Genomic DNA, 12,073 nt, shown 5'->3' on the forward strand with positions numbered 1-12,073 from the left:
CCAAAGAGGCACCTTTTAAAAGTGGCAATTCTGTTTATTTAGCAGGGGGAGAACAACTGGCCCTATCCATACCCAGCACAGCATCCCTCCAGTGGCTATTGCTGGTGTCTATCTTATGTTTCTTTTTTAGATTGTAAGCCTTTTGGGGACATGGAGCCATTTTATTTTATTTTATTTCTATGTAAATCACTTTGGAAACTTGGGCTGAAAAGTGGTATATAAATACTCATCTTTCTCGTTATCCACTAGGGACATTCTCCAGTCAGTCCCTATAGAAATAAATGGAGTGCTTCAAACATTGAAGACCTATTTTCACATCATATTCTGAGTGAGTGAACTCATTGAGAGAGGATATCTATGCACATACCCCTGAACGAATCAACATGGAGTTAACACATGTACAACCATATGCATGTAGAGCTGTCTCCCTGCAAATCGAACCAGTGCCAGCTTAAACACTGGTGATGCCTGAGATGGTGCTACACTACCCCTGGCCATGCCCCTTATGTTGACCATGCTCCCAGGTGCCCGTATTAAGGCGCTGGGCCATCCAGGCCAGCTCCACCACCCTGTCATGCCACCTTCCCTTTCTCCCACTGCTGTAGCTTCTGGGCACATGGGGATCGATGGGGTTTTAAAGCCCCGGCCCCCATCCATCCCCGCATGCTCAGAAGCTACAGCAACGGGAGGAGGGGAAGGCAGCAGGCAGCACGGGGAGCAACTGGTGGGTGAGGCAACACCCACAGGCAGTGGGGTTGGGGCAAGATGGCCAGACTTGCTGCCCCGAGGTACACATTGCCTCATCAGCAAGCCACCCCAGATTGGGACCCTTATGTGGAGAGAGCCTTGTGCACATACAGTTCTACATGTATTGACTTCATATAGACATTCTAGGGAATATGCCTTGATCAAGGGGTGTGACCTGCTACTGTGATCCTGATTCCCGTGCTTGACATTCATCCACTCACCCAGAGTGTGCTGTGAGAATCAGAACTGAATCAAAAATGCTATTTTAAGAGTTTAAGATTTGAATTTCAGTTCAAATGCAGCACCACTCACAGCACTTAAGCATTCCAGGGTGGTGCAGTTGGACTAGGATGGGGGTGACCCGAGTTCAAATTCCCATGCAGCCATGAAACTCTCTGGGTGACTCTGGCCCACTCATTTATGCCTCAGCCTCACAGGGTTGTCGTGAGGATAAGCATCACCATGTACACTGTTCTGGGCTCTTTGGAGGAAAAGCGGGATAGAAATGTAGGAAAGAAGGAAGGAAGGGGGGAAAGGATAGAAGGGGGGAAAGGATAGAAGGGGGAACTGGTGACCAGCTGTGGCTGGCTGCTGGGAAGAGTTCCAGCATTTCCAGCACTGCTTCCACACCCACCAAGACACATTAGGAAACAAAAATGAAAGAAAAGGGATACTTGTCATCACTGCCACTGCAAGCCCAAGACATTGTGCTGCCTGAAGCTAAGCATCAAATAGCACCACCTTCTTCCCCTACCCTTTCTTTTTCATTCTATTAAAATCACATTCCCACTTCTGGCCTTCTTTTCAATTATCTCCCCTTTGGAACACAGGAAGCTGCCTTATACTGTAATAATGTAATAATAATATACTGAGTCAGACTCAGTATAATAATATACTGAATCAGACCAGTGTTGTCTACACTGACTAGCAGCAACTCTCCAAGGTTTCACACGAGTCTCTCCCACACCCAGGAGCCCCAGCCCTACCTGGAGATGTCAAGGTTTGAACCTGAGATCTTCTACATACAGGCAGATGCTCCACCACTGAGCTACTGCCCCATTCCCTAAGGGAAATACATTATAGCAGACAGTAAAAACAGGTAGTCACCCATCCAAATGCAAACCAGGGCAGACCCTGCTTAGCAAAGGAGACGATCCATGCTCACTACTAAGGGACCAGCTCTCCTCCCCTTCCCTTTGTTTTCTATGAAATCATCACCCCTTCCTTTATATCTGCTTAGGGCAGCAATTGTTAAATGAAGGATTTTCACGTGGCTCTCTACGCACACAAGGATACTACGCAAGCTCCCTTTGAAGTAAGCCAGCAAGGAAGTATGACAAATGTCCCCAAGTTTGCTGCTTCAAGACTCCCACTTCACCCTGCTTCACATTAACGCTGACCTTGCCACAGCTGCTAAGATAGGAAATCCTCCCTGCCCATATGTTGTTATGAAATCACAGTCTTTTCTCTGTAATCCCCCACCAAAAAAAGTCTCATAGTTTTTAAATCTAAAACAGAGAAACCCCTAACCTAGCACTTCCAAGTGTGACTTTAAGCTATTTGAAGCTGAGCATCCTTTGCCTAAGAGCCAGGCACTCTAGTATGCCCCAAAGATGTGCATGCTGGTTTTGTGCAAATCCATTACATATTGAATTCCTGCCTTATTTGCTGTCCATCCCCCTCAGGTGCATTTCTTTATTACTGCACTAAAGACCTCAGTATAAATAACTGGCCTTGCCTTCAGTAAAAATAACTGACCTGAATTATCCCTTTTCATTTTTTAAAAAATGCAATTATATTATTCCTTTTCTAAATGACTCTTCTGCTCCAGCCTCTAATAACCACTTCACCAACTAATCAGACATAGAAGGGCAGAACTGCATCCCTTTCTCCACCATATGGTTTCCAAAGGATAGCACATGCAAATCTAATTTGGGGAGAGCAATTTTGTTCCAGTTATTAAGGAACAGTACCCAAAAGGACTATGCCCAAAGTCATTCTGCTGATGACTTCTACATGGCCAGTCAGTGTTGGAGATGAACTTCCAGTGCATCGACCTTTTGCACCAACTGTCCTAATGACCACTAGGGGCATTGGGAGTAGAGACAGTCAGTCAGGGTCTCCCTATCTGTCCCTTCTCTATGACCCCTGAACTGACTCTGCAGCACTTTCTGTGCTGAGTCACAATCCTTCCTTTCCTCCTAGAGAGCAGATGGAAACATCTCTCCTTACCTATCCATTATGTAGTCCTTTAGATTAGAGATAGGTCTTTCCTATCCAAGTGTATTTAACCAATAAATATTTAGTGTTTAGTCATACAAGGATCTCCATGTGTTTTCTCTAAACAGCTGCAATATCCAAACCATCCTCTGCTACCTACTCTGTAAATGGAGTGTGTGCTCATTCCTTAGTGCTCCGCTGTTTTACCTATTGTGGGTAAAAATCAACAACCTCTAACAGTCAGGACCAAAGGTTTCAGGCAGGCTCCTTTGCCTATTCTGAGTGTAGAGAGTTGAAAGGAAATACAAAACATGTCACTCCTTTATGGTTATGTGTACTTCTCACTTCCTTGAGAGGTAAGAAGTGTTAGGAGTGGCACAACTTAGCTTCGGTCTTCTTTGGAACAAAGAGCCCTGGGAGTTAGTAGCATTTTTGTAATACCTGTTTTATTTTAAAATATAGAAGCAAAGTATATTTGGAGGTAAACTGGAGGCAGTCAATCCACTACCCTAAACACACATATATTCCCCAGAGAATAGCCATCTCAATAGCCATCTCTCAAGGTGCTTTCCGGCCTTCAGCTAATTCACAGCTTGCCCATTCTCTGTCTCTGCTTTTCCCCCCACCACTCCCCAGCTTCAAAAGTGCTGTTTATTGAGCATGCACACCTAAGCAGCCACACACATCCCTTCCTGTTTGGGGAGCCAAGCTGTGAAGGGTATCTCATTCAAACACAGAGAGATTTCCAACCATCTCCTAACTGTTAGCCAGCCATTATGGCTATTTACTAACAATCTGTCTAAGGAAGGACATGGCTGACCTGTGTGTGCTCCTTCGCACTCTTCACCAGTGGTAAAAATTACAGGACTTAGTGATGGACATCGCAGGGGAAGAATAAACAGGTTTCATTTTAGAACCTGTACAAGTAGCATATTTAGGACAGAAACAGGGCTCCTTGGGCCAAATAAAATTTGTATTAAATAGCTCTACCTCTAAATACAGAGAGCCAGCGTGGTGTAGTGGTTAGAGTGCTAGACTAGGATCAAGGAGACCCAAGTTCAAATCCCCATTCAGCCATGATACTAGCTGGGTGACTCTGGGCCAGTCACTTCTCTGTCAGCCTAACCTACTTCACAGGGTTGTTGTGAGGAGAAACTTAAGTATGTAGTACACTGCTCTGGGCTCCTTGGAGTGGTATATAAAATGTAAAAAAAACCCCACTACCCAAAAACCCAAATATTATAGTCTAGGGGCCATAGTTAAATTTCTAGACACCATAGCAACCTGCTGCCTGGGATTTGTCAAGCCCTGAGGTACACTGCTGGTTTACACCCCCTCATTCCCAACTGAACACACAGTATGTACGCCAAAGCCTCCTTACACATGCAGTTCTCCTTCAGTGGAACTGTATATGCAAGTAGGTATTCTAATCTGACATTTCCAAACAGTCAGGAAATGCAGGCTTGCAAGAAAGCCTGTTTGCTGAAACTTTCATTTGCGTGCTGCAGATGGCGCATACTTGTTAGACCACATTTTGCTTATAGAGGATAATTTGGGAGATCAAAAAAAGTAAGAAGTGCAATTAACATGACTTGCAGGCATGGATAAGAAGCATAGGAATGGTTCAAGTAACATAATTTGGTACTTTTGCTTCCTCATTCAAATAGTCCCTTTCTTCTCCAAAGCTCTTATATCTGAAGGGAATGTGTATCAAGATATGACATGAACTACAAAAGCAGCTGCAAGACCAACTAGATGTCCTTCCCCAGGGTAAGTATAGCAGTAAGATAGCAAGGTTTCATTTTAAAGATGTATTTTTATTTCCTCATCAGCATTTGCATTTTGCATCTGCAAGATCATTTACTGGCTCTGAAAATTACTTGTATTTCTAACGAAAGAAAATGCAGACTCAATTGTTAAGAATATAGCTTGCAAATGGTAATGCCTTGCAGCAGAGGAGCTCGTGTTGGAGGCCTTTGGATTCCTTCCATAGGATCATACGCTGCAATACTTTCCCCTTTCTTTTGAAACACTGCAAATAATGCAACTATCAGGTGCAGAGGAATGGCAGCATTTTATGACCATGTTGCCTCCAGAAGATACGTGATTTACAGCCACACCAGGAATCAGTCCCATAAATTCCAGTGTTTGTACTACATACAAGCTACCTAATGGCACAGCGGGGAAGCAACCTGCCTAGAGAGCAGGAGGCTATTGGTTCGAATCCTCACTGGTGTGTTCTCAGAATATGGGAAACTCCAGCAACGATATGGGAAGGTGCCAAAAGGCATCATCTCATACTGCGTGGGAGATGGCAGTGGCAAACCACTCCTGTGTTCTACAAAGAAAACCACATGGCTCTGTGGTCGCCAGGAGTCAGCCGACTTGACGGCACAACCTTTCCTTTCTGTACTACATACAAACATATATCAATTGTATCCGAAACACAGAGGCGGCGGCTGCTGGCTCCCCATCTTCCCTAAATAGTGCCACTGCCATTAAACTTATTAACATATGAGGTTACTAAGGGCCATCTAGCCCAACCTCTTCAAGGACCATCACTGCAGCAACCCTCCCCAATCAATCAATACAAAATAGAGCACTATGTGCTACAAGCAGAAAGTGGGTTCAACTTAGTAGATGTGTGTTTGTGGCAAACAAGAACAGCCAAATCAGTCTGAGTAAGATCTGCTTGCTTACGTTTCACCTGCTAGCGGTTTCTACACTCACCTTTGCCCTTCTCACACAATACAGGCTCTTTAAAAAAAATACATCCATGTACTCTTTCTGCCAAGCCTTGTTTTGGTTACTGTGACTAGGTGTCATGACAGCAAGATATTTCAAACTAGGGTCATTTGGGAGCTGGGCCCTTGACCCCGAGTGAAATCTATTTGTCAGGTTTAAAGTTCCATTTCAATGCTTTGTAACAAAGGAGTCATTATTTTCACCTGATTTATCAGTGCACAAGAATAAACTCTGCACTGCAGGTTATGTGTCTTTTATTTGGTTGCCACCACTTACAGTTTATTTGTATCTGGTTCTCTGCTGCCTTCCCGTGGTTTGATATTGGAATCACATCTTACGCCAGGATTAGTTTGGTTATTCTGGGGCAAGAGGACCATGATTATGTCAAGGATTGCTTCATGTTCATAGTCCAAACCTCTCTGATGAAAATTGTGCATTCTGACTAGTGATCACACCTGATCTGTATGTATTTTGTTTTCTTTCTAGACAAAACCTGGCTTTCCTTAAGTCATATTTGATCTGCAGGCTTTAGCAGCTGCAATCCTTAAACTCAATGAGGAAAAATATTGAGACACGTCTGCTCATTAAAAGTAGCTAAGGTGTATCCAGAAAGTATCAAATTCAGAAACCTAGGAAGGAAGAACAGAGAACCTGAGAGACACAATAGCTATATGAATCTGATACATGAAGGAATCCTTGCTTCTTGCGCTGGTGTGAAACAGACAGGAGGGTTCCCTCAAGGCATGAGAGTTCCAATTGGATGTTGTCTGCCTTATTGAAAGAGAAGATGTAGCCCAGTTGTGGGAAACAATCCCTTAACAATGGGGGAGGGAGACACTTTGTAACACTATTGGTAGGATTCCATGGCAGGACTTGCTTCTCCTGAAATCCATTGTGCAAATCCCTCCCTAGTGGTAATAGATGGGGCCAAACTTTGTGCAGGATGGTTGTGCCTTACTACAGTGGAGATACTGCTGCTGACTCAAATCAAATCATTTATTACGGTCCACGACCAGCCAGCAATTACAATAATCAACTGTTACAGGCAACGTAACTTAAAATACTCTGATATTCATTAATGAAAATAATACTAAATAATACTAAACTGCCAACCCACCACCAGAGTAACACATGTACCTTACAGAACAGATGGGTCACCCACTTGTCTCCTGATTTTACAAGCAGAATTTTACAGGCGCAAAATTTAGCCACACACTAGGTAATCTCGGCATCAGAATCAGAAAGGAGGGAATTTAGACAAAAGTCATCCGGCCTGCCTGGATAATGTAACAGAATTGGGCCAATAAGAAGGGAGTGTATATCTCTATAAAATACACAGTACAATAATACATGCTCTACTGACTCAGTCATGCCTGAGCAGCAGGGGCAGAGCCATTGGGAATATGGTGTATAGCAAAATCTACCCTCCAAAACAGCTGAAGGTAACACATTTAAAGGGGCCAAAGTAAAGGCATGGTGGAACTTAGGGAAGGTAAGTTTGTATAAGTAATTAGCCAGAGATAAGGTTTGTCTGGGATTTCCTACAACCACACAATGTGTAGTTCGTGCAATATCCCAAAGGCACTGATGAATTAAGTAGTAGTAATTTATTACAGTCAGAAACCAGTCAACATATACACTAAAATACAAATCAGCATAGAACAAAACAAAATCAAAGCAGTAAAACTAAATAACAAAACATCAGGGTATACATAAATCTTAGTTATAGCTAATAAATTGCTCCCATCTCAGTTTACAGGCTGCCACACAGAATCTTGCTGTCCCCACTGTAACAACTGAATGTTGATCCGCCAAGAGATAAGAGATGTAATACTCTGCTGATCGACCTGGCCTATTTTTAAAGAATGGTTCAATCCAGATAGTACAAATGCCCCTATAGTATGAACAGTGTTAATGAACATCTAAGACGGACTCAATATCACCCAAACCACATGGACATAACCGGTTCCTTAGTGGTATCCCCTTAAATCTGCCGTCCAAAACAGCAGAAGGCAAGGCATTAAACCATGCCAGTGAAAAGGATCTCCTCTGATTTAAAGTGGTCAAGTGTGTGAGGTATGCAGCTAGCCAAGGGTAGTTTGAAAATCCACCTAAAGTACTGCTGGTGATAACCAGACTTAAATCCAATTGCTTCTCCATATCCACTACACGCTGTTTAATAATTTCTTTGGCAGCATCATGACCCAAAGCCAATTGATACTGCGGTGAAAAGCCATATCTGCCCAAACTATCATAGAGGTTCTTGCACCAAGATGAGTGAAACTCATCATTCAGAACCAAGGGGGCAAGGACCTGGGGGGCAGGCATATAATTTGAGCCAATAGTATGTGCTGATGAATGAATTCATTGGCCTTTAAAAGGCCTATGCAAGACAGATCTGAGAGCGGAAGCCATAACACCAAAATCTATTCTCCACCGCATTTTCCCACCTAGAGGAGAAGCTACCCATTAAAGTAAGGGCAGCCAAACCAGAAGGGTTGTACATTAATTTAAGCCAATAGTTGAAAATAAGCGACCAAATGCACTCTTCAATTGAGATTAACCCAGTCTCAATTCTCAGTAAAGCATTTGGTACATATTGTGATTTTGTGGGTAGTGGGATATGTTCCTTTCCTGGCTCAGGCCAGGTTAATGATTAATCTCCCTGACTGGTCTAACCCAGTTTACAGAATGACGGACACTTTAGTGCTGAGTCATTCATTTCCTGTGCTCTGAGAAACAGACTGGCTGGTTTGAAAATCTTTTACTTTCAATGCCCAAAATTAAGAAAAAGATCCTGGTAAAACCAGATGTTTTGGTAGGTTAATTTCACTGCCATCAAGTCAGCTTTTGAAAAGTTTTTCTTAACGGGGATGGGGAGACCAAAAATCCCTGTCTCACTTTGCTTCCCCTTGCCAATAGGCAAGCATGAAACCAATTGTTCTTTTCGGCATCTGCCTGCACATGGAGTTAATTATTAATTTGGCCAAGTTCTCTTTGAGACACGTTTGCACCAGAAGAATCCCCCTTCTGCCCCCCATTTCTCCTGCTGGGTTAATAACCAACATTTTGAAGCTTGTAAAAAGTAAAGAACAGAGAAAATAATTTTTTTAAATTAAAATTACTACAGACTAGTTCCGCCTGAGGCTTTTAGCTTTTTAGATACACTCAAAAATACTTAGTTGCTTACAAGAATACTTCAAAAGCACCCAGATAGTTCAGGGCAACACTCTCTGGAAACTTAGTTACTCAGTTGCAAAGAATGGATATTTAGGAAACTGCAAAGCACAGACACAAAGAAATATAAATTCCTGACGTGAAGTCATTATTTTCCTATTCTAAATTCCCAAAGCCAAAGCCCCGGCTTCCTGTCCTTAAACTCACCAAACTCCTGATGAGAATCAAGCCTCCTGCAATCCTGTCTTACAAAGATCTACAGTCATCCTGCTGCAGCAAACTCCATTGCTGCATGTCCTCCATGCTCCCAGCACAGACTTCCTTTCTTGTTCCCAGAATCTCCCCCCCCCCCCACTGCAGCATCTCTCATGTCCCACCCACCTGGTGGATTGATTGGTTGAACTCTGGAGGTCACCAGTCATGCCATTTCCTTTTTCTATCCCTTTGCTATCTAAAACTAAATTTAAACTGGTACAAATATATTTGTTATATGCCCAGATTGTAAAAACATATTAATTAAAAATAAAGTTTGCAAAACTGCTCTGGAGTTTGAGTGAGGTCTATATGGGATGTTATAGGCACTAGCCAATAGGTGCCCTTTTATTCAAATATATTTGAATAAATTTTGAATAAAATTTGAATATATTTGAAAATTTGAATAAAATTTATTTTATTCAAAAGGAGCTGGCTTTTATTCAAATATTGTTGCTGAAAACATGTAGAACCAGTTTTTCAAAACTCACTGTGGAAGTCAAAAAACAGGTATGTATATTGAAAGCTGCATCCAAACCATCCCTTTGCTCTAAAAACGTTATGTCCGTCTTTACCCACAGGGTCTTAAGGACAAAAGGATGCCTTACATTAAGCTCATAAATGTTTACCTTCTACTGAACTTGAAAAAAAGTTTTAAATCCTTTTAACCTGCTTTAAAACTTGGAGATTTGAGAATAGGTAAATATTTTTATCAGCACCTAGCAATTTTTAGATGCCTTAAAAATATAAAATAATATTTACGATAATAAGATTATGTGGTTCTATTGTTTCATACAAGCAGGCCCAATAAAAATTCTGCCAATCCTAGAGGACTCAAACATCATAAAAAGAATGCATATAACTGCAAATTGCTCCCTCCCTCATTTTCATATACATCATGCATCCTCCAGCCCACACAAGAAATTACACATGTATTATTCTGTTTTGTTTTCTTGTTTCCTAAAGCCTTGAGCCTTCCCAAGAATTAAAAATCAGGAATTGAAGGAGAAAAATTAGCAATTTTAATTGTTCAAAAGAGTCCTTGCAACTAGAAAAGCCTAATATTTCCAGAGGGTTTGTAAAAAAAAAAGTTAGCCAGTGAATCAGACCTAAGACTCCTGCTAATGCCAAGTTGACCTTTGTGTTACATAGCTCTGTAAGCATTTTTGCAAGTTGCAGATCTGCAGAATTTGTTCCTTATAAGTTGAGTTAGTAGACATGTTTAAATTGGAAAATGCTATGGTCAGCCACTTTGCCACTAGGAGAAAATGAACTGATTGGCCGCATCAAAGCAAGATAGAAAATAAATACATTGAAGCTCAATGAAAGAAACAGCTGCTTGATATTTATTATTTTATTTTATTTTAACATTTATATCCCGCTTTTCCTCCAAGGAGCCCAGAGCAGTGTACTACATACTTAGGTTTCTCCTCACAACAACCCTGTGAAGTAGGTTAGGCTGACAGAGAAGTGACTGGCCCAGAGTCACCCAGCAAGTATCATGGCTGAATGGGGATTTGAACTCGGGTCTCCCTGGTCCTAGTCCGAAGTGGTTGACATTTAAGAGAAACACCTAGAGGCAAGTCTCACAGTTAGTGAGACCCACCTTAAGGGGGTTGAGTCTCCTCATGTGTTGCCACTGCACAGAGCCGCACTGCAGCAATACATGATCAAAAAGACGAGGTTAATGGAGCACTCGCTCCGTTAACCTCGGCTAAGGGGAGGGGTACTTTGGGAGGTTTGCTGCCGGGTGCTGTGCAGCTCCCGTTGCAGCACACGATGGGCTGAAATCGGGCTAGGCTCCCTTAGCCTCCTAATCTATGAGAATAGTGAGCTATAAGAGTAATGATGAATGATCAATATGAAATTTTTACAGATCATATATGGCAGCTGTTTTACATATCATATGGCAGCTAACCTGAGTTTTCCACTCAATCTACTTTGAACAGGGAGGGAGGTGCAGCCAGTAATACCTCCTTGGATGTACATGAGTGACTGTACCTGGATGACACAGATGTTTGCAAACACATTAGTCACATTTAGGGCCTATATGTGACAACAGCAGTTTTGTGTATTTGAACGTGGAACTTCCTCAATCACATAGAAGAGGGGAGAGAGTCTGAAGCACTCTTCACACAGTTGTGCTTGTTCAACACATGTTCAATCTGTGTACAGTGAATGCGTGTACAGATCATAGTACATTCAGGTGTTACCAAAACTGTTGGGAATTCTCTCTGGTAAGAGATACCTTTCTATTACAGCAGAGTGCACAGAGGCAAAACACAGCGGAGTAGGCCCAGGCATGTGTGTAAAAAAAACCTTGGAGTCAGTTCATAGTTTCAAATCAATATAAGCAGTCTTTACTGGTTAACTCCATTCTAGATAGAAAAGTGGAGAGATAGGATCTCTAATCTGTCTAGCGAGCTGGATGCAGACAGATACTATCTGCATCTCTGTGCACACATGGTGCAGAGAGAGAGAAGTGTGTGTGTTAGGGAGAAGGAAGGAAGGAAGTCCCTGAGAGTAGCAATCTACATACCAAAGGGATAGTGTCAGAGCAGTAGAGAGAAGGAATGACCAATGTCTTGACCCCTCTATCCCTCTGACTCACTAGTCTGTCCCCCTCTGTCACTGAGGCATGAGCCAGCACAGAGTCCTTCACTTCCAACAAAAACTGGGACCCTGTACTCACATTCAGCACCCATGAGCTGCAAGCCCTGCCCTAGCACTGACATGATCTGAGTCAGAGAGTTTATTCACACATGCAGCCTAACCAGGGGCGTAGCAAGGTTGGAGTGGGCCCAGAGACAAGATTTTAAAATCCCCCCCCCCGCAAAGTCCAGGGCCTCCGCACATCCCAGGCCCCCAAGGATTTAAGTCTGATATTCCAAAATAAGTATGCTGCCTGCAAATACATTTCACTGAATACACA

The sequence above is a fragment of the Hemicordylus capensis genome, chromosome 5, assembly GCF_027244095.1.
Source record: "Hemicordylus capensis ecotype Gifberg chromosome 5, rHemCap1.1.pri, whole genome shotgun sequence".
Lineage (NCBI taxonomy): Eukaryota > Metazoa > Chordata > Lepidosauria > Squamata > Cordylidae > Hemicordylus > Hemicordylus capensis.